The sequence below is a fragment of the Phymastichus coffea genome, unplaced genomic scaffold (genome assembly GCF_024137745.1).
Source record: "Phymastichus coffea isolate CEN01 unplaced genomic scaffold, Cenicafe_Pcof_1.1 PCOF00004, whole genome shotgun sequence".
Taxonomy (NCBI): domain Eukaryota; kingdom Metazoa; phylum Arthropoda; class Insecta; order Hymenoptera; family Eulophidae; genus Phymastichus; species Phymastichus coffea.
The window spans coordinates 5978249-6003219 of NW_026706815.1; the positions used below are offsets into that span (position 1 = coordinate 5978249).

Consider the following 24971-nt stretch of genomic DNA (forward strand, 5'->3'; position numbering starts at 1 on the left):
TCCACAGCCAAAGATCGTCTGCGCAGTATGCTCCCTGAGCCTGAGCGAGTACTTGATGATTCTGTCTCGACAGGATGGTAAATCAAGCAGGAAGGAAAACGACTTCCGTCGAGCACCTTGGCTCAAGAGAGAGGACGATTGCGGCAGGTTTATGGGCGCAGCAGAGCGAACAGTGGTTGAGTGATTCCACTTCCTCGTCGCAATAATTGTAGGCAGGTTGTGCACTCCACCGAAACCTAGCGCAACGAGGACAGAAGTTGTGGCCTGGAAGAGAAAAACTCGAAATTCAGCAGGCAACCCGTGGACCACGATTTCAGGCTCATCAACCACCGCAAACTGGACGTCATTCTTCCTGCGTTTTGGTCCAGAGTCCACAAAGCATCTCAAACCGGTCAGAGTTGAGTTGCGCTTCCTTCGCGTGCCGCTCCGCATTAAGCTGTGACTCCCTGCGAAACCACTCAGGTGCCTCAGACATTGCAGAGTAATTGGTGTTCCGACATGTAGTCGAAATCAGCTCGGATCTGTGAACCTTAGTGATCGGCAGCAGTGATGTTTGAGTTGGTGAGGCAAGACGTTTCTTGGTAATTGCGACGATAGAGAGGGAGTGTCCTGTAGGTGTGGCGAAGATATCCAAGGCAGTATTATCTAGAGGTGTATCGTCATTAAACGAGCGGTTGGGGCAGCAGTTAAATTTGGTAGAATTATGATTGGCTAGTCGTGAATCGGGTGAAATACAGAGGTTATGATGAAGAGAATTACAGGAATTACAGAGGAGGAGATGATCAGGTCGTCGCACGATCAATCCGCACATGGCACACACGCGGCTTGACATAAATAGGTAAAATAAGATTAAATAGTTTGGACGTGCCTATGATAATTTGAAAATTCGAGCGCAAATTCAAATGACGCGGTGGCGTGCGCAACCTACCAGCTATGATAAACTCGGGAAAGTGACCTCTACCGAGAAAAAGCGAATTATCATAGAGGGTGTAGCGGGAAGATCAAAATGCGCGCGAAAGTGGTCCTCGCAATATTGAGGAACGCGAAATTGAATTAAGGGAAAATTTGGCGCGGAAAATTCGCAAATTGACGTAACCTAACTTAAAAGAACGTTAACGACTTAAGATTAATGATGAGTAATCATGAAAATGTGAATGACGCTAAATGAATCGCAGTAAAATTTAGTCTTAAATTAAAGATGAAAGATTACAAATTCGCAACAGTACTGACATATGCTAGGTAAAACGAGCGATACAGAGTGGTGATAAGATAAAAAACAAGGCAAAATCTCCCTCACTTAACGAACAAGAAAAAATAGATGTTCGTCGTTGGTAAAGCAAAGACGGCCAGATTGGTGATGAGGTGTCCTGGTGCAGTTGTGGTACAGCAATTGGTCTAGTTAAGAGATTGAACGGATGAGGTGTAGATTATGCTTCAAGTAGAACAGGTTGTGTAATACTGGTTGCAAAAGTAATGCAAATTCCAGGGCAAGATACAAATAATTATGCAGAAAATAGCGTACGCTTGTTGGCCCCGTGGAAGATGCACTACCTGGAACAGTTTGCTCGAAAGCGTGATGCAGAATGGTTAAATAAACTGTAATGATAGAAGAGCCGTTGAAAAGATGCTATGATACCTACCAAAGAGCGAGAGAGAGAGAGAGCGCTCAAGTTGCGAATCACCGCGAAAAATTTAAGGGTATCTGATGGGCTTTAACAGAGGAAGGTATGCGCGCGGATTTAACCGAAGTCAACGGTTTTCCGGAATTGGCCCCGCGACCTCGTCAACGTTCGTTTTCGGAGACACGCCCGGTGCGTGGACGAGAATTAAAGTGTGGTGGCCGGGTCGCGCTCAGCCGTATCCCGAAGGATACCCGGCACCGGTGCATGTGGGTAACCGGCGAGGTCCGCGGGTGTGCGTGTGAGCGGACTTTATCGTTGCTGCAAACACCGAACAACCAAAGGGCAGCGGAAGCAACAACAACAACAGCAACAAGCGGAACAACAGATTAAGGCAGAAATATTGATAGAGCGAACGACAGGACGAGCAAGAGAACAAATAGCGTCGACAATAACACCATCGAGGTGGTCAGCGAGAAGAACGTTAGACTGCGAAGCGTTCTAGCCGTCAGAGAAGCTGAAGGTCGAGGTTGGTGTCGTGTTCTTTCTTGTTTCTCTCTCTTGCATGTTTGGGTGTCAGCTGATGGGTGGTAGTGCGGCAGATCTGCTGGCTACCCCGTTGATGAAATAACACCGGAAAGTCTTTGTTGGGCAATTATTGTAATAATTAGTTTTAAAAAGGGAATCGGCAGGTTGACCAGCCACCGATTCATCTTCGCGTTCGCGTTTGTTATTGTGCCGCTCGTAGTATATAGGCGTGAGATCGCCGTCTTGTAGTTGATTGTTGACGATTAAAGAATTAGTGAGTTAATCCGGTATTGTGTTTATTCGCCGCTGTATCACTCCTCATCCCGACTTTAAATCCGTGCGTTTAACGTGATTGTGCTCGACGCGTTATTCAGTCGTGGAAACGTCTTTTGCTTCTGGAATTCCCAAATAAATAATTTGTGCGGATGGCCGCGAGCTACTCAGACGCAATTATCCGTTATACAATTGTAATATCACCATTGCTACCTTCAAACGTCCGTCAGGCGGCCGCACATGCTCTCATCCGGGATAACCATCCGCACTTAATATACCTGGCCGATGCCTCCCAAGGAAGACAGGCTAGAGCATTGCGATATCCCTTTTACGGAAAACGATACTCCAAGCCAAGGTGACTAAATGATTTCGTCCTCTCCGCCGTTTTTGCCGAATCTTAGGGTGCTGACCTTCGGACCCCCTTGAGTACGACTATTCACGTGGCCATCTGACCGAAAAGTTAGCAGTTCGTTATAATTAGCATTAATACTTCCAATATTTATGCATATTACAGTTTCTTTTTCTTGTTCTAAATAGTTATTTAAAGTACATGTATCATTAACAATTGTTTAATTATTGATATTCACATAAATACTTTCAGTTTTTCTTCCTGTCGATTGTAGTATTATTTGATGGTCTTTGCGCGGATAAAAACGATAATGCTGACTACTTGTTAGTCTTAATTGTCGATCTGTTATCCGTTTTACGCTTGTTACCTATTGATGAGTGTGCACTATTTTACCAAAGTAGCACTGGTAATTAGATTGTATCGAGTAGTCAGTTAATTCGATGTATTTTTCTTACTTGGTTTTTGAGTACTTCGTACAATAAACTATCTTTGCTGCGTGATTAACGTTATATTTCGTATTGTATTTTTCATTGTGGTTTGAGTGATTTGGGTATTTAGTGGTATTACTATTGCATTTATTACCTGTATAATTGCCAACGCATTTGATGCACGTGGATTCATTTTTACATTTATTGCCACTCTGGCGGAGCCTCGAACTCTTGTGGCACGAATACGTATTAATGACGTCCAAAACTCAGTTTTAGCATCTAATAAATATTCTATTTTTGTTATTTCTAAATGTTTGTATAAATTAGATTTTACCTCAATTAATACACTACTTGTCTGTATCTATCACTTGAGAAAACATATAAGACTTTACATTTATTCTCAAATTAATGTATTACAATTTATTGGTTTTCTAATTTGTTCTTGTTCAATTTTAATACTATTTGATAGTTTTTTAGTTAGTGTTTTCAATTGTATTTATGTTGTCTTTATTTATGCAATTTATTAAAACTGTATTTTTATTTTTATTATATGTAATTTTTTAGTTTGCAAAGATTTATCCTTGGACAAATAATGGGCTACAACGTATTTCAAGATTAGTATTATCGTTATTATTTGTTTTTTGAACTATTTATCTTGGTTCTCTTTGTGCAGTAGGTTTAGGCATTATGGCAATCTCAGCATATGAATTTTTGAATGGCGTAATGTGGTGCATTACAAGGGTTCGTCTGAGAGCGTTGTATTAGTTGCAACACCTCAAGGAAGCCACACGCGACCCTTGTCGCCCCGCGACCACTCGAATAAAATTGTTTTACTCGTGCCCTAATACGAGGTGTGTTCAAAAAATAACGAGAATTTTCGTTTTATGAAAAAAATATTTATTTATTCATCTACATTAATGTTGTCGCCTTCAAAGTAGTCCCCTTCGGATACAATACACTTATGCCAACGCTTTTTCCAATCCTCGAAACACTTTTGAAACTCGATCTTTGTAATAGCTTTTAGCTCTTTCAGCGAATCGCTTTTAATGTCATCTATGCTTGTAAAACGACGGCCTTTTAATGTTCTCTTTATTTTTGGAAATAGAAAAAAGTCACATGGAGCCATATCTGGCGAATATGGAGGCTGAGGCATCGTTACAGTTTCGTTTTTGGCCAAAAATTCACGAACAAGCAATGAAGTGTGAGCAGGCGCATTATCGTGGTGCAAAAGCCATGAATTATTTTGCCACAAATCCGGGCGTTTTTTTCGGATTGCTTCACGCAAACGACGTTGAACTTGTAGGTAGTACTGCTTATTGATTGTTTGACCTTGTGGCAAGAATTCATAATGTACTGTGCCATTAAAATCGAAGAACACAGTGAGCATAACCTTCACATTCGACCGCACTTGTCGAGCCTTTTTCGGTCTTGGCGATCCAGAATGCCTCCACTGGGACGATTGAGCCTTAGTTTCGACATCATATCCATAAACCCATGTTTCGTCACCTGTTATAACACGTTTTAGTAGTTCTGCATCGTTATTGACTTCATTTAGCGACTCCTGAGCAACTTCCATTCGCCGCTGTTTTTGTTCGAAATTCAACAATTTTGGAACGAATTTTGCTGCCACACGTTTCATACCCAAAACATTCGAAAAAATTTGATGGCATGAGCCAACTGATATGCCAACATCATCAGCGACTTCTCTGATTGTGATTCGGCGATTGTTCATAACCATTTCTTTCACTTTTTTCACGTTTTCATCGGTTGTTGATGTGCTTGGGCGTCCGGGTCGTTCGTCATCTTCAACGTTTTCGTGGCCATCTTGGAAACGCTTATACCACTCATAATCCTTGCTTTACTCATAGCAGACTCACTATATGCCTTTGTTAACATTTGACAAACTTTACTACACTTTATTTCATTTTTTACGCAAAATTTAATACAAATTCTTTGATCCATTTTTTTTCACAAACGAAAATCGCCGAGCTCGAAATACACGTCTAACGTTAGCGGCTGCCACTTAAAAAGTAAGCAATGAATATTGCTGAAAATTTTATCGTACTTCAGGGGCATGTGTACCAACATAATAAAAAAAAATTTTATACAAGCGGACTCTCCAAACCCAAGAAATTGAAAAATTCTCGTTACTTTTTGAACACACCTCGTATAAACACTACTTTATCTTCAAATTCGCTCACCCACGCCCAGAAAAACGATGCAACAAGAGAAACCGCGCCATCTGATGGATGAAATGAAAAATTGAGCGCACATATCCCGAACATGTGTTTCCGACTGGAGGAAAACACAGGGGAAACTTGACTGAAAAATGCAGCAAAAGTGCATGCGAGCGAAACATGCAGACACGTTACACATCCAGGCATTAGCACAGAAACTCAGTGGAAGCTATCATACCTGGGACAACCAGGAAATCGTAGATAAAGCGGCAGCCGGCAATCAGTTGTGTCAGGCTGCTGCGCACCATCGACGACACTCTGAGCGCCACAAACACTGATGCTGACCACTGGCGAACATCCGGATACTCACACGCAATACACGTTCGAGCTCTATAAGGTCTAGTATATCGCTCTAGAAGGCGCTCCAGAGACCGGCAGCAGAGCCCGTTGAATACACGCGGGAGTGAGGGCGGCCATTTTGAGGCGCCGAGATAGACTGAGCGGGAGCGAGCGAGACAGACTAAACAAGAGCGAGCGAGATAGACTAAACAAGAGCAAGCGAGACAGATTGTATGAAAGCGAGCGAACTAAAATTCAAATACAATACTAATTCGAAAGCAAACTTGATGAAGAGGACACTACGAAAATGAAACCGACCTATGACTATTATATTATATGGCAAAATACGTAGCGTGCGACTTAAAATGTGTAATATACATAAGAAAAATTGGAAAATACATTCACGCAACCCCTATAATTCCCAAGGTCATTAGCGACAAGTAGTAAGTTAAATTAAGTAAACATAATTGATTGATGTAATTTGAATCTCTGACGAAGCTCGCCGGTGATGTCATGACATAATAATAATAATAATAATAATAATAATAATAATAATAATAATAATAATAATAATAATAATAATAATAATAATAATAATAATAATAATAATAATAATAATAATAATAATAATAATAATAATAATAATAATAATAATAATAATAATAATAATAATAATAATAATAATAATAATAATACGTTCAGCGATCGGTGGAAGGAGGCGAGGCTCGTTCTTATTCCAAAAGGTAGGGGTGACCCTGGCACTCCTTCGGCCTACCGGCCGTTGAGTTTACTTGACACTACTGGTAAACTCTTTGAACAATTACTCAGACCGAGACTGACGGACGCGATACAGGCCGGAGGGGGACTCTCAGATTTGCAATTCGGCTTCAGGAGGGGTCGGTCGACGATTGGAGCGATCCAAAAGGTGATTGATTCTTTCCTGGAACTAGACAGACACTGCCATGCGGCGCGACCCATTGTGCTGCTAGCGACGCTCGACATCAGAAATGCTTTTAACTCGGCCAGGTGGGTGGATATCTTGGAGGCGCTGAAAAGCAACTTTCGGATTCCACCGTACCTGGTTCGGGTTATGGAGGATTATCTGAGAAACAGACGAATAACGTACGAGACGATCGAAGGACAGGTAACGAGACAGGTCACCGCTGGGGTGGCTCAGGGGTCGATACTGGGACCCGACTTTTGGAATGGTCTATACGATAGTCTGCTTCGGCTTGGGATGCCACTCGGAGTGACCCTCGTCGCCTACGCTGATGACGTGGCGGCGGTGATCACGGAGAGATCTCCCGAGCTGGCGCAGCTGACGTTGAACCAGACCATGAGACGAGTTGGACGATGGATGACAGAACACGGACTGCAACTCGCAACAGAAAAGACGGAACTTATGCTTCTCACGAGAAGACGCATACAGACGATACTACCCATGAGAGTGGGCACATACGAAACGGAGACCAAAGGGGAAGTCAAGTACCTTGGGGTAACCCTTGATACGAAGATGACCTTCTGGCCTCACATACAGAAGACAGCCCGAAAAGCGGCAGAGAGGATAACATCCTTGAGCCGCCTGATGGCAAACACGACGGGACCGAGACCAGGAAAGCGGCGACTGCTAATGGCGACAGCTCACTCGATCCTCTTATACGGCGCGGAAATATGGGCAGATTCCTTGAAGACAAAGAAGTACTGTAAGACAATGACGATGGTACAGAGACAGGGCGCTCTGCGAATCGCTTGCTCCTACCGAACAGTCTCTGCGCAGGCTGTCCTGGTGGTGGCGAGCGTAATACCCGTGGATCTTCTTGCCTCGGAACGCAAAAGGATCTATGGGAGCAGCGCAGACATAGGACGAAAGAACGCGGCAATCGTTGAACGCGAAAGGACGATCGACATGTGGCAAGACCGATGGACAGAAGAACGAGGTAGCAAATGGACGAGACGACTGATACGGGACGTGAGACCGTGGCTTGGAAGGAATTTTGGAGATGTGAATTTTCACGTCACCCAGCTCTTGACGGGCCACGGGTACTTTCGACGGTACCTCCACAATATGAACCGAGTACGAACAGCCGACTGCAAGTATTGTGGACACGAACGAGACGACGCGGAACACACGTTTTTCGGGTGCGACTGCTGGACAAGACTCAGACGAGAACTAGAGACAACAGTTGGCAACATCACCCCCGATAACATTGTAGAGGTGATGCTGCATAAACCTGAATGGTGGCGTTTAGTCGCTACCTATACGGAAACCATACTAAGACGTAAGAACGCGGACGACTGTCTGAAGGACGACTGAGCAGACGGATTGACGCGACGTAACGACGCACGGTAAAACGATACGAACGAAGGAACACAGACAGAACCCCCAGTCAGAAGTAATATCACCATAGTCCCTGGCTGGGGGAAGGACAACAAGGAGATGGCGGTTTAGTGGGTAGGCCTGTCTTTTTTTTTTGGGGAGTCCCACATACCTCCTTAGATCAAGACTAAGGGGAATCCGCAAAAAGGATTCCGCAACTCCTTGTAAAAAAAAAAAAAAAAAATAATAATAATAATAATAATAATAGTAATACTAATAATAATAATAATGCCGGGCTGGTCCAGTGAGTGGTAACACCTCACTGGGCAAATGCTAGCTTCCAACGTCCACGACGTGCCCGGTGGAAACGTTGTCCGTCGCGTCAATGCTCTGAGCAGCAACGCTATAACGGACACGGCCAAGAGGAAGATATGGCTCACAAATGACGCAAAAGATAATGGTATTCTGCCGATGTGTCCAACCATTAATCACTCATACACATACACACACACACACTACGCAAACACTCACACACACACGCCTTCTGGCAAACCGGAGAAGTGAATGCTCGGTGACCCTATAAACGGGTCTTACCGAAAAGCGAATGGTCGGGGACTCCTATAAACGAAGTCGCCCGAAAGCGAGAGAAGGGGATATCTCTAAACGGACTCTCCCCGTGAATGAAGCCCGGTTTCGCCTATGGGCACTCACGTACACGCACACACCACAGGGGGGAACACTGAACACACAGGGTAAACATACAGGGGGGGGGACCTCAGGGGCCGTGCGCTGTCCCAGCGCGGTTCGTGGAGTCGCGACCACGAGGGACCTTCAGCACAACGGGACAAAACCAACAATATGAATATGCACAATGAAAACATTGATGTACCTCAAGTGGTAACTCCTTCTCAGGAGGAATCCACCCCGGGTTCCGATCGGGTGAAAGCCCCGGTGGCCACGGGCAGCGGCACGGATTTTGAGGGCCGCACTTTGTGCACGGGAATGGGGGGAAAGATAGGAAAAAACGACAAGAAACTCCTGGACATACCGAGACGACAGAGGACGGACAGTGGGTCAAGCGGCGGCAGCGGGGTGAGCTACGTCTCTGCCGCTGAGGGCCAAGAACCGACGACAGGACGAACACCGACAAGAACTAGTGATACACGAGACGTGACGGTACCGCTGCGGCGCATACAAGTGCCACCTGCGCGGAAAAACGAGGGCTCCGAAAAGCAGACCTCCAACACTGACGCAACCATGAAAGACGTGGACAATGACAACGGACATATGACAGAAAACCTCCAGCTGTTTCGCACGCAGCTCAGGCGCATTGATGCCGCGCTCGAAAAGATGGAGGCACGGACTAAGATACAGAGAAATATTAGTACGGACATAACGACTAGTATGGCTGTAATAAAGGAGGCGGTGGAGATTGCATGGAGTGAATGCGACCGCCTAAATCCCGTCCTGGAGTCCGTAAACGACAGGAGGACAGAAAGACAGAAAAGAAAGAGGGAGGACACGGGGGCCAGCCCTGAGCAAGCCGTGGCCTATCAAAGGGTTGCGGACGAGTCAGGCTGGACCACGGTGAACTCCGCGAACAGAAAAAAGAGGAAGTCTAAACAGAAGACTAATGACCAAACGACGGAGACGACTTCCCTCAAACAGAAGACGCAACAGACTACCCCTGTGGTGGCGCTGGGCGCGCGGAGGGAGAGGCCACTAGCTTCGACATCCGCAGCGGCGACGCCTATCCACGGGAACAAACGGCCCGAGCTGGACAAGAACCGGCCAAGTGCGGGTGGTTCCCGCCGGAAGGGGGGGACCAACGTTATACTGGTACGGCCAAACGACGGACGAACGTACGCGGATACCCTGCGCCGACTAAAGACGGAGATTAATCCCGAGGGCTCTAAAGTGAGTATCTCGGGATATCGGAAGACTAAGGACGGAGAACTCCTCATGCGCTTTCGCTGTAACGCAGACGCAAGACGGAAGTTCCAGGAGAAACTCCAGGTTACTCTTGGAAATGAGGGTAATGTACGAGACATGACACACGGACAGACACTAGAGATACTAGACCTCGACTGTGTTACAGACACGAATGATGTACAGAACGCATTGAAACGAGAAACAGGACAAGATGCGGACTTTAGGATCCACATTTTCGGACCGAATAAACACGACGTTTGTATGGCAGTGTTCGAAGCAGACAGAGACACGGCCCACAAACTGCTCAAGAAGGGCAGAATCAAGATCGGCTGGGTCAACTGTCGGCTGAGAGAAAGATTGACGGTCCCGAGGTGCTACCGGTGCCTCGGATACGGACATAGACGAACGGACTGCACAGGACCTGACAGAGGACAGTGCTGTTGGAGGTGCGGGGGGACCGGCCATGTCGGGAGAGCCTGCCCCACCAAACAGCCGACGTGCTTCCTATGTTCCGAGGCGCGTGCAACGGAGAGGGCGCACGTCCCGGGAACGGGAGCGTGCGCGGCCTACCGGGCAGCGCTGGAGGAGTGCCGGAAGCAGACACGACAATGACAGGAATCTTACAAGGAAACCTGCGTAGGTGCGAGGCAGCCCAGCTGCTTATATCACAGACAGCGAAGGAACGAAACGTAGACATACTGATACTGAGCGAGCAACTGTGGGACTTACGAGAACAGGACGGCTGGTTCTCGAATACCCTCGGTACGTCGGCCATATGGGTCAAAGGCAAACCGGCTAGGAGAATACAAGCGTCTGGCAGGGGGGAAGATTACGCGTGGGTGAGGGTAGATTCCGTCACCTACGTTAGCGTATATTTGACCCCAAACTGCACGATGTCAGTGTACGAGGAAAAAGTCGGTAAGCTGGAAGACGGCCTCACAGGTCTCCCGGGTGACTTTGTCGTTGCGGGAGACATGAACGCGAGAGCGGTCGAGTGGGGTATGACAACGACGGACAAACGAGGAAGACTGCTTCTGGAAATGGCCGCAAGGCTTGATCTGGTAGTGGTCAACCAAGGGGACGACAACGACCTATAGACGACCGGGCTTCGGATACTCAATACCCTATGTGACGATGACGTCAGACAGGATCTCGTCGCGGATAAGAGGATGGCAGGTGACCGAGGACTATACAGCCAGCGATCATCAGCACATCGTCTTTGAGGTGACAAATCAATCGACGAACATACGAAACGGACAAACTAGAGACAGGACTTCAACGTATTGGAACTTACGACGACAAGATAGAGATCTGTTTGACAAACTGCTAAGGGAAGCACCGTTACCCGCCGAGTCTGTCCCGGCAGAGCTTGGTCTGCGGGAGCGTGCCGAATGGATAACGGACAAGACAACGGAACTGATAACGGAACTGTGCGACGCCACGATGACTCGACGCAAGGGCCGAACACACAAACGAGCAATGTACTGGTGGACGGACGAGATTGGCCTCCTCCGTGGGGAATGCATTGCCTGCCGCCGGAGGATGAACCGCGCACGGAAAAAGAGCAGACCAGACGCGGACGAACTATCGACAGCGTACAAGATGGCACGTAAGAGACTGACTACTAAAATAAAGGACAGTAAAAACCGATGCGCTAGACAGTTGTGTGAAGAAGTGGAGCGGGGCCCCTGGGGACTTGGCTACAAGATTGTGACCAAGAAATTGGGGGCCCTTGGCCCTTCTGAACCAAAAGACAAAGACACCATGAAAGCAATAGTAGATGGACTTTTCCCAAACCAACCAGAGACGGAAGAAATGACGAACGAACAAGAGACGACAGTGCCAGAGTTTGTCGGGGCAGAGCTTATTAAGGCTGTGTCCACGATCAAGCCTGGTAAGGCACCCGGACCAGACGGTATACCGGGAGAGATCCTCCAGCAGATCGTGAGCGTACGTCCAGGACTCCTCCTGGATAAGTATAACGCGGTCTTACGTGCGGGCATCTTTCCCAGACGATGGAAGACTGCTAGACTGGTTCTCCTGCATAAAGGAAAAAGAGAGCCGAATAGTCCGTCTTCCTATAGGCCCCTGAGTCTTCTAGACACAGCGGGTAAACTTTACGAAGCGTTATTGAAACCAAGACTGACGAACGCGGTAACTGCAAACGGAGGACTTGCAGGAAACCAGTACGGATTCAGACGGGGCTGCTCAACTATAGGGGCGATTCGACAAGTGACCGACGCCTTTCGGCGGACGAGGCTCGTGTGCTACGGAGCGAGGCCAATAGTACTTCTCGCGACTCTTGATGTCAGGAATGCCTTCAACGCCGCTCGGTGGGAGGATATTCTGGAGGCCCTACAAACTTTCAGGGTTCCCGAATACCGGATGCGGGTGATGAGGGAGTACCTACACGACAGATGGATTCGATACGAGACGACCGACAGAACAGTGACCAGACGAATAACAGCAGGAGTCGCCCAAGGCTCAATCCTTGGACCCGACTTCTGGAACATACTGTACGACGCACTACTAAGACTACCGATGCCACCGGGGGTGGAGCTGATTGCCTACGCCGATGATGTGGCTGTGGTGATAATAGCCCGTACCCCGGAGCTGGCGCAAATGCTGCTGAACCGCGCGATGTTACGAATCAATAGATGGATGACTGAACGCGGACTTAGCCTTGCCCTGGCCAAGACAGAACTCATCCTTCTGACGGGAAGCAGGATTAATACCCTGATTCCCATGACAGTCGGAGAGGTATCGCTGCGGACCAGTGGGGCGGTCGAGTATCTGGGGGTGACTCTAGATACGAAGATGACCTTCTGGCCGCACATACAACAGACAGCGAGGAAGGCGGCAGAGAGGACTTCCGCTCTCAGTCGTCTTATGGCAAATACATTTGGACCGAGACAATGGAAGAGACGACTACTGATGACAACGACCCACTCGATCATGCTCTACGGGGCGGAGGTGTGGGCCGACGCGTTGGGGGTCAAGAAATACTGTAAACGACTGACAAACGTACAAAGACAGGGAGCACTGAGGATAGCCTGCGCCTACAGGACAGTCTCGGCTGAGGCTGTCCTGGTGGTGGCGGGGGTTATCCCGATAAACATGCTCGCCAGAGAGCGGAAACGCGTGTACGAACGAAACAGCGACATGACCAGAACGGAAGCTGCCCAGGACGAAAGAACTAGGACGATGACGGACTGGAACAAACAATGGAGGATGAGCACGAACGGAGCATGGACTAGACGACTCATTGACGACCTGAGACCGTGGACGGAGAGGCATTTTGGGGAAGTGAATTTTTACCTGACCCAGTTTCTTACCGGCCACGGGTACTTCAGGAAATATCTGTTTGACAGAAACAAAGTTAACAGCGCCGACTGTAAATACTGTGGATACAAATGTGATGACGCAGAGCATACATTTTTCAAATGCTCACACTGGAACGACGAAAGGCAAAGACTGGAGACGACACTTGGAAACATCACGCCCAACAACATTGTGGCAAAGATGCTACAAGACAAAGACTACTGGACGGTAACGGCAACGTACGTTGAGACTATCCTACGAGGGAAAAAGGCGGACGGTTGCCTGGAAGTCGAGTGTTAGACGAGAAGAATGCGGGAGTAAATGGTATGAACAAATGGATGAATGTGAATAAACGGACGTAACGAAACGATACAGGACCCGTGGACAACGAGAGGACTTGACGCGGTTCTCCAGCGGGAAGTAATGCTTACGCGGTTCCCCGCTGGAGAATGGTGTAGGTGGACTTTACTACTCTTCCCCGGATGGTTTACCCTCCGGTTGAAGAGAAGCGGGATTTGGGCGGTCAGCTGGTCTTCGACGACCCGGAGGCTCCTTGCGTTCGATTGATAGATCGCTTGAAACAGCCCGGTCTGAGAGGATCAGCGAGTCACGTCACACGGCGGGTGGGAGAGTGTAGGTGGGTAGCTTCGGTGAACTGCCGTCACACTCCAACCGTTATGGTCCATGAGGATTTATCCTGTTTTTTTACCACCATAAAAAAAAAAAAAAAAAAAATAATAATAATAATAATAATAATAATAATAATAATAATAATAATAATAATAATAATAATAATAATAATAATCGGCGCTGTCACTTATGTCAGCGTCTACTTGACACCCAACTGCACCGCGGCGGAGTTCGAAAGGAAGGCGACGCTGTTAGAGGACGGGATCAGGGACCTGCCCGGAGATGTCATCGTTGCGGGGGATCTTAATGCGAGGGCGATCGAGTGGGGAATGAACGAAACGAACCGACGTGGACGACTGCTGCTGGAAATGGCCGCAAGGTTGGACCTAGCAGTAGTAAATACGGGACACACGCCGACGTACAGACGACCAGGGATTGGAGACTCCATCCCTGACGTGACGATGACGTCGGACAGAATCCTGTCACGGCTGAGGGGGTGGCGGGTGGTCGAGGACTATACAGCCAGCGACCATCAATACATCGTCTTCGAAGTGGCGGGACGGACAGAAACGAGACAAACGAGAATCCACCAACCCCCGCGGTGGAACCTTAACAAACTTGACCGACAAAAATTTTCGGAGGAGTTGACGGCGGCATCAGCCCCGGGGTCGAAGATTCCTCCTGAGCTAACGGGCCGGCGAAGAACGGAAAGACTGACAGACGAGACGGCGAAATTAATAAACAACTTGTGCACCAGCACAATGACGAAACGACGACAGATACAAAAAAGACGACCACAATACTGGTGGACGGACGAAATAGCCGAGCTACGCAAGATATGCCTGGCAAATCGGCGACGTGCGACGAGGGCTGGAGGTGGACCCGAAAGGGAAAACCTTCAGGCCATATACAAAACAGCACGGAAGACGCTGACGAAAGCAATACGGGACAGCAAGACGCGATGCTGGAGGAAGCTCTGCGAGGAGGTGAACGAGGATCCCTGGGGAACCGGCTACAAAATTGTGACCGGGAAACTAGGGGCCCGAGTCTCACCGGAACTTAAAGATCCCGAAATAGCAGGACGGATTGTTGACGGATTGTTTCTGACGCACTCGATTAGGACAAACGTGATGGATGACGTGGACGCACAAATGCCTCCCGCTTTTACCGCTGAGGAGCTCATCAGAGCAACGAATGCGATGAAGACGGGTAAGACACCGGGACCAGACGGAGTACCATCCGAGATCCTCCGGCTCGTGGCTCGTCTACGGCCGGAGATACTTCTCGACCTGTACAATACGTGCTTGACGACAGGAACGTTCAGCGATCGGTGGAAGGAGGCGAGGCTCGTTCTTATTCCAAAAGGTAGGGGCGACCCTGGCACTCCTTCGGCCTACCGGCCGTTGAGTTTACTTGACACTACTGGTAAACTCTTTGAACAATTACTCAGACCGAGACTGACGGACGCGATACAGGCCGGAGGGGGTCTCTCAGATTTGCAATTCGGCTTCAGGAGGGGTCGGTCGACGATTGGAGCGATCCAAAAGGTGATTGATTCTTTCCTGGAACTAGACAGACACTGCCATGCGGCGCGACCCATTGTGCTGCTAGCGACGCTCGACATCAGAAATGCTTTTAACTCGGCCAGGTGGGTGGATATCTTGGAGGCGCTGAAAAGCAACTTTCGGATTCCACCGTACCTGGTTCGGGTTGTGGAGGATTATCTGAGAAACAGACGAATAACGTACGAGACGATCGAAGGACAGGTAACGAGACAGATCACCGCTGGGGTGGCTCAGGGGTCGATACTGGGACCCGACTTTTGGAATGGTCTATACGATAGTCTGCTTCGGCTTGGGATGCCACTCGGAGTGACCCTCGTCGCCTACGCTGATGACGTGGCGGCGGTGATCACGGAGAGATCTCCCGAGCTGGCGCAGCTGACGTTGAACCAGACCATGAGACGAGTTGGACGATGGATGACAGAACACGGACTGCAACTCGCAACAGAAAAGACGGAACTTATGCTTCTCACGAGAAGACGCATACAGACGATACTACCAATGAGAGTGGGTACATACGAAACGGAGACCAAAGGGGAAGTCAAGTACCTTGGGGTAACCCTCGATACGAAGATGACCTTCTGGCCTCACATACAGAAGACAGCCCGAAAAGCGGCAGAGAGGATAACATCCTTGAGCCGCCTGATGGCAAACACGACGGGACCGAGACCAGGAAAGCGGCGACTGCTAATGGCGACAGCTCACTCGATCCTCTTATACGGCGCGGAAATATGGGCAGATTCCTTGAAGACAAAGAAGTACTGTAAGACAATGACGATGGTACAGAGACAGGGCGCTCTGCGAATCGCTTGCTCCTACCGAACAGTCTCTGCGCAGGCTGTCCTGGTGGTGGCGAGCGTAATACCCGTGGATCTTCTTGCCTCGGAACGCAAAAGGATCTATGGGAGCAGCGCAGACATAGGACGAAAGAACGCGGCAATCGTTGAACGCGAAAGGACGATCGACATGTGGCAAGACCGATGGACAGAAGAACGAGGTAGCAAATGGACGAGACGACTGATACGGGACGTGAGACCGTGGCTTGGAAGGAATTTTGGTGATGTGAATTTTCACGTCACCCAGCTCTTGACGGGCCACGGGTACTTTCGACGGTACCTCCACAATATGAACCGAGTACGAACAGCCGACTGCAAGTATTGTGGACACGAACGAGACGACGCGGAACACACGTTTGTCGGGTGCGACCGCTGGACAAGACTCAGACGAGAACTAGAGACAACAGTTGGCAACATCACCCCCGATAACATTGTAGAGGTGATGCTGCATAAACCCGAATGGTGGCGTTTAGTCGCTACCTATACGGAAACCATACTAAGACGTAAGAACGCGGAAGACTGTCGGAAGGGCGACTGAGCAGACGGATTGACGCGACGTAACGACGCACGGTGAAACGATACGAATGAACGAACACAGACAGAACCCCCAGTCAGAAGTAATAACAACATAGTCCCTGGCTGGGGGAAGGACAACAAGGAGATGGCGATTTAGTGGGTAGGCCTGTCTTTTTTTTTTTTGGGGGGAGTCCCACATACCTCCTTAGATCAAGACTAAGGTAATCCGCAAAAAGGATTCCGCAACTCCTTGTAAAAAAAATAAAAAAAATAATAATAATAATAATAATAATAATAATAATTAATAATGACGCAAGACGGAAGTTCAAGGAGAAACTCCAGGTTACTCTTGGAAGTGAGGGTAATGTACGAGACATGACACACGTACAGACGCTAGAGATACTAGACCTCGACTGTGTTACAGACACGAATGATGTACAGAACGCATTGAAACGAGAAACAGGACAAGATGCGGACTATAAGATCCACATTTTCGGACCGAATAAACACGACGTTTGTATGGCAGTGTTCGAAGCAGACAGAGACACGGCCCACAAACTGCTCAAGAAGGGCAGAATCAAGATAGGCTGGGTCAAATGTCGGCTGAGAGAAAGATTGACTGTCCCGAGGTGCTACCGGTGCCTCGGACACGGACATAGACGAACGGACTGCACAGGACCTGACAGAGGACAGTGCTGTTGGAGGTGCGGGGGGACCGGCCATGTCGGGAGAACCTGCCCCACCAAACAGCCGACGTGCTTCCTATGTTCCGAGGCGCGTGCAACGGAGAGGGCGCACGTCCCGGGAACGGGAGCGTGCGCGGCCTACCGGGCAGCGCTGGAGGAGTGCCGGAAGCAGACACGACAATGACAGGAATCTTACAAGGAAACCTGCGTAGGTGTGAGGCAGCCCAGCTGCTTATATCACAGACAGCGAAGGAACGAAACGTAGACATACTGATACTGAGCGAGCAACTGTGGGACTTACGAGAGCAGAACGGCTGGTTCTCGAATACCCTCGGTACGTCGGCCATATGGGTCAAAGGCAAACCGGCTAGGAGAATACAAGCGTCTGGCAGGGGGAAGATTACGCGTGGGTGAGGGTAGATTCCGTCACCTACGTTAGCGTATATTTGACCCCAAACTGCACGATGGCAGTGTACGAGGAAAAAGTCGGTAAGCTGGAAGACGCCCTCATAGGTCTCCCGGGTGACTTTGTCGTCGCGGGAGACATGAACGCGAGAGCGGTCGAGTGGGGTATGACAACGACGGACAAACGAGGAAGGCTGCTTCTGGAGATGGCCGCAAGGCTTGATCTGGTAGTGGTCAACCAAGGGACGACAACGACCTATAGACGACCGGGCTTCGGATACTCAATACCCGATGTGACGATGACGTCAGACAGGATCTCGTCGCGGATAAGAGGATGGCGGGTGACCGAGGACTATACAGCCAGCGATCATCAGCACATCGTCTTTGAGGTGAGAGATCAATCGACGAACGTACGAAACGGACAAACTAGAGACAGGACTCCAACGTATTGGAACCTACGATGACAAGACAGAGAGCTGTTTGACAAACTGCTACAGGAGGCACCGTTACCCGCCGAGTCTGTCTCGGCAGAGCTTGGTCCGCGGGAGCGTGCCGAATGGATAACGGACAAGACAATGGAACTGATAACGGAACTGTGCGACGCCACGATGACTCGACGCAAGGGCCGAACGTACAAACGAGCAATGTACTGATGGACGGACGAGATTGGCCTCCTCCGTGGGGAATGCATTGCCTGCCGCCGGAGGATGAACCGCGCACGGAAAAAGAGCAGACCAGACGCGGACGAACTATCGACAGCGTACAAGATGGCACGTAAGAGACTGACTACTAAAATAAAGGACAGTAAAAACCGATGCGCTAGACAGTTGTGTGAAGAAGTGGAGCGGGGCCCCTGGGGACTTGGCTACAAGATTGTGACCAAGAAATTGGGGGCCCTTGGCCCTTCTGAACCAAAAGACAAAGACACCATGAAAGCAATAGTAGATGGACTTTTCCCAAACCAACCAGAGACGGAAGAAATGACGAACGAACAAGAGACGACAGTGCCAGAGTTTGTCGGGGCAGAGCTTATTAAGGCTGTGTCCACGATCAAGCCTGGTAAGGCACCCGGACCAGACGGTATACCGGGAGAGATCCTCCAGCAGATCGTGAGCGTACGTCCAGGACTCCTCCTGGATAAGTATAACGCGGTCTTACGTGCGGGCATCTTTCCCAGACGATGGAAGACTGCTAGACTGGTTCTCCTGCATAAAGGAAAAAGAGAGCCGAATAGTCCGTCTTCCTATAGGCCCCTGAGTCTTCTAGACACAGCGGGTAAACTTTACGAAGCGTTATTGAAACCAAGACTGACGAACGCGGTAACTGCAAACGGAGGACTTGCAGGAAACCAGTACGGATTCAGACGGGGCTGCTCAACTATAGGGGCGATTCGACAAGTGACCGACGCCTTTCGGCGGACGAGGCTCGTGTGCTACGGAGCGAGGCCAATAGTACTTCTCGCGACTCTTGATGTCAGGAATGCCTTCAACGCCGCTCGGTGGGAGGATATTCTGGAGGCCCTACAAACTTTCAGGGTTCCCGAATACCGGATGCGGGTGATGAGGGAGTACCTACACGACAGATGGATTCGATACGAGACGACCGACAGAACAGTGACCAGACGAATAACAGCAGGAGTCGCCCAAGGCTCAATCCTTGGACCCGACTTCTGGAACATACTGTACGACGCACTACTAAGACTACCGATGCCACCGGGGGTGGAGCTGATTGCCTACGCCGATGATGTGGCTGTGGTGATAATAGCCCGTACCCCGGAGCTGGCGCAAATGCTGCTGAACCGCGCGATGTTACGAATCAATAGATGGATGACTGAACGCGGACTTAGCCTTGCCCTGGCCAAGACAGAACTCATCCTTCTGACGGGAAGCAGGATTAATACCCTGATTCCCATGACAGTCGGAGAGGTATCGCTGCGGACCAGTGGGGCGGTCGAGTATCTGGGGGTGACCCTAGATACGAAGATGACCTTCTGGCCGCACATACAACAGACAGCGAGGAAGGCGGCAGAGAGGACTTCCGCTCTCAGTCGTCTTATGGCAAATACATTTGGACCGAGACAATGGAAGAGACGACTACTGATGACAACGACCCACTCGATCATGCTCTACGGGGCGGAGTTGTGGGCCGACGCGTTGGGGGTCAAGAAATACTGCAAACGACTGACAAACGTACAAAGACAGGGAGCACTGAGGATAGCCTGCGCCTACAGGACAGTCTCGGCTGAGGTTGTCCTGGTGGTGGCGGGGGTTATCCCGATAAACATGCTCGCCAGAGAGCGGAAACGCGTGTACGAACGAAACAGTGACATGACCAGAACGGAAGCCGCCCAGGACGAAAGAACTAGGACGATGACGGACTGGAACAAACAATGGAGGATGAGCACGAACGGAGCATGGACGAGACGACTCATCGACGACCTGAGACCGTGGACGGAGAGGCAATTTAGGGAAGTGAATTTTTACCCTACCCAGTTTCTTACCGGCCACGGGTACTTCAGGAAATATCTGTTTGACAGAGACAAAGTTAACAGCACCGACTGTAAATACTGCGGACACGAATGTGACGACGCAGAGCATACATTTTTCGAATGCTCTCACTGAAACGACGAAAGGCAAAGACTGGAGACGACACTTGGAAGCATCACGCCCAACAACATCGTGGCAAAGATGCTGCAAGACAAAGACTACTGGACGGTAACGGCGACGTACGTTGAGACTATCCTACGAGGGAAAAAGGCGGACGGTTGCCTGGAAGTCGAGTGTTAGACGAGAAGAATGCGAGAGTAAATGGTATGAACAAATGGATGAATGTGAATAAACGGACGTAACGAAACGATACAGGACCCGTGGACAACGAGAGGACTTGACGCGGTTCTCCAGCGGGAAATAATGCTTACGCGGTTCCCCGCTGGAGAATGGTGTAGGTGGACTTTACTACTCTTCCCCGGACGGTTTACCCTCCGGTTGAAGAGAAGCGGGATTTGGGCGGTCAGCTGGTCTTCGACGACCCGGAGGCTCCTTGCGTTCGATTGATAAATCGCTTGAAACAGCCCGGTCTGAGAGGATCAGCGAGTCACGTCACACGGCGAGTGAACTGCCATCACACTCCAACCGTTATGGTCTATGAGGATTTATCCCGTTTTTTACCCCTATAAAAAAAAAATAATACTAATAATAATGACAATGCCGGGCTGGTCCATTGAGTGGTAACATCTCACCTGGCAAATGCTAGCTTCCAACGTCCACGACGTGCCACAATACTGGTGGAAGGACGAAATAGCCGAGCTACGCAAGATATGCTTGGCAAATCGGCGACGTGCGACGAGGGCTGGAGGTGGACCCGAAAGGGAAAACCTTCAGGCCGCGTACAAGACAACACGAAAGACGTTGACGCGAGCAATACAAGACAGCAAGACACGATGCTGGAGGAAGCTCTGCGAGGGGGGAACGAGGATCCCTGGGGAACAGGATACAAAATTGTGACCGGCAAACTAGGAGTCCGAGTTGCCCCCGAACTCAAAGATGCCGAAACAACAGTACGGATCGTTAACGAACTATTTCCGATGCATCCGATTCGGAAGAACGTGACGGACGACGCTGACGCATCGGCGCCCCCCGTCTTTGCCGCTGAGAACCTCATCAGAGCAGAGAATGCAATGAAGACGGGCAAGACCCCGGGACCAGACGGAATACCAGCCGAGATTCTCCGGCTCGTGGCTCGTCTACGGCCGGAGATACTTCTCGACCTGTACAATACGTGCTTGACGAGAGTCAAGTTCGATCAAATGTAAAGGTTTGGCTTACAGTTTTCTTTGACTGCAGGGGCGTGGTGCATCATGAGTTCTTGCCACAGGGTAGAACAGTAAATAAGGAATATTACCTGCAAGTTATGCGCAATTTGCGCGAAGCAATCCGACAGAAACGTCCGAATTTGTGGAAAAATAAAAATTGGCTTTTGCACCATGATAACGCCCCTGCTCACACATCGTTGCTTGTGCGCGAATTTTTGGCTAAAACCAACACAGTAACAATGCCACAGGCACCGTATTCCCCAGATCTGGCCCCGGTGACTTCTTCTTGTTCCCAAAACTGAAGAGGCCCATGAAAGGACGGCGTTTTGCCACGATTGAGGAGATAAAGACGGCATCGAAGGATGAACTAAACAAGATCACAAAAAATGATTTTTTGAAATGCTTTGAGGATTGGAAAAAGCGTTGGCACAAGTACATTATATCCGAGGGGGATTACTTTGAAGGAGATAAAATAAAAATTGATGAATAAATAAATATTTTTTGAGAAAAATAAAAATTCACCTTACTTTTTGATCACACCTCGTATGACGCATACAGACGATACTACCCATGAGAGTGGGTACATACGAAACGGAGACCAAGGGGGAAGTCAAGTACCTTGGGGTAACCCTCGATACGAAGATGACCTTCTGGCCTCACATACAGAAGACAGCCCGAAAAGCGGCAGAGAGGATAGCATCTTTGAGCCGCCTGATGGTAAACACGACGAGACCGAGACCAGGAAAGCGGCGACTGCTAATGGTGACAGCTCACTCGATCCTCTTATACGGCGCGGAAATATGGGCAGATTCCTTGAAGACAAAGAAGTACTGTAAGACAATAACGATGGTACAGAGACAGGGCGCTCTGCGAATCGCTTGCTCCTACCGAACAGTCTCTGCGCAGGCTATCCTGGTGGTGGCGAGCGTAATACCCGTGGATCTTCTTGCCTCTGAACGCAAAAGGATCTATGGGAGCAGCGCAGACATAGGACGAAAGAATGCGGCAATCGTTGAACGCGAAAGGACGATCGACATGTGGCAAGACCGATGGACAGAAGAACGAGGTTGCAAATGGACGAGACGACTGATACGGGACGTGAGGCCGTGGCTCGGAAGTAATTTTGGTGATGTGAATTTTCACGTCACCCAGCTCTTGACGGGCCATGGGTACTTTCGACGGTACCTCCACAATATGAACAGAGTACGAACACCCGACTGCAAGTATTGTGGACACGAACGAGACGACGCGGAACACACGTTTTTCGGGTGCGACCGCTGGACAAGACTCAGACGAGAACTAGAGACAACATTTGGCAACATCACCCTCGATAACATTGTAGAGGTGATGCTGCATAAACCCGAATGGTGGCGTTTAGTCGCTACCTATACGGAAACCATACTAAGACGTAAGAACGCGGAAGACTGTCTGAAGAACGACTGAGCAGACGGATTGACGCGACGTAACGACGCACGGTGAAACGATACGAATGAACGAACACAGACAGAACCCCCAGTCAGAAGTAATAACAACATAGTCCCTGGCTGGGGGAAGGACAACAAGGAGATGGCGATTTAGTGGGTAGGCCTGTCTTTTTTTTTTTTTGGGGGAGTCCCACATACCTCCTTAGATCAAGACTAAGGGAATCCGCAAAAAGGATTCCGCAACTCCTTGTAAAAAAAAAAAAAAAAAAAAATAATGACAATAAGCAAATTAGAATAAAATCTGATTTCCGTCAGCACCGAAAAATTTTTATATGTTATCATTTCCATGATTTGTCCATTTTCTGTTTGTTTTTCGTGTATGATTTCATTTATGTAGAGAAGGGTCGGGCGGCTCCGAACTGTATGATGTCATGATGACGAATATTATGTACAAAAACTTATTAGATACTTTATTATAAATTAGTTCAGGAACAAGGTCAGTTATAAGCAATAGCATAAACTCCTGAACAGATTCCTAAATTGTTATATTACTACGCACTTTAAATATGCATTGAGAATCTTGAAATATTTATATGGCACTAAATATTTGAAATTATGTTATAATACAATTGAAAATTGCAAGATTATTGATTGTTATGTAGACGCAAATTGCGCAGGCAATAACATAAATATGTTAAAAAGTTAACTACAGGGTACGCGATTAGATTGTATGGAAACTTGATTTATTGGTCACAACAAAAACTAGAATGTATTACAAAAACATTAACTTATGCTGAATATGTAGCATTGTCAGAGTTGGTGGCTGAAGGGAAATATATAAGAAAGTTGTCAAACATTTTTGAGTTCGAAATGGAAAAACCGATTAAGATTTATAAGGATAATTCAGGTGTGATAAACATTGCAAAGCATGGCAACTACCAAAAAACACTGAAATTCATTATCACTATGAGCATGAAAGTGTAGAACAACAGTTAATTGATATTGTTAAAGTAGATTCTGACAGTAATGTAGCAGATATATTTACAAAAACCCTTTATTGATACTTTTATCATAGTATAAAGGTAAGAATGTGTATTGTGAATAATACCTTTATGCCTTTATACGATAAATCAGTAAGGTAGCGTCCGTCATTTTGGTCGTAGTCACAGAACTCTTGTCAAGTGTATTACGAAAGTTTTCCTTACTTTAAGATAATACTACATTTATTTAAACTGTTCACTCTTTATTTAACTCTTTATTATTAATTAAGCAAACATTAACAATAATAAATCATGAGACTATTCTTAAATCATAATCTTCGATTATAGATTTTTGATTTATCATTTCGTACAATGCTTTCGTCTTTGCCTGTATTATTTTGCTTTGCTGTCTTTTATTCTTATGCCGTTTAAAATTTCTAGTATTTAGTCTTCTGATTTTATGATTAATTTTCTTATAACAACCAATACAAAAAAAGAAGTTTACAATAATATTCTAGTTCAAAGAACCAAGTTAGTTAACACTATCTTTTATCATTTAATTGAAGTAATACGTTATGAAATAAATGCCATTTTGATAAATAAAACAAAAAATGTTGGATTGTCGAGACTCATGAAAAATTGTCTCTCACTCAATCCGAGTCAAAATTCAGTTTATCAAAATACAGGTTTGACAGGTGATTAAGATAATGTGACAATAATAAATTATGAAAGTTACTTTAATGATACTGTATCTTTTAGCATGCTGTTTGATTCTACTGAAGATTATCGAGAAATTGTGATCAATGTTAAGCATTAATTTATAATAAAATCAAGAAAT

General features: G+C 47.8%; 1 protein-coding gene across 2 annotated transcripts in view; it reads right to left on the minus strand.

Moving 5' to 3' along the window:
* The window catches only part of LOC131666700 (S-phase kinase-associated protein 1), a 397249-nt gene that overhangs the window by 95092 nt on the left and 277186 nt on the right, over positions 1-24971 (minus strand). The window lies entirely within an intron of this gene.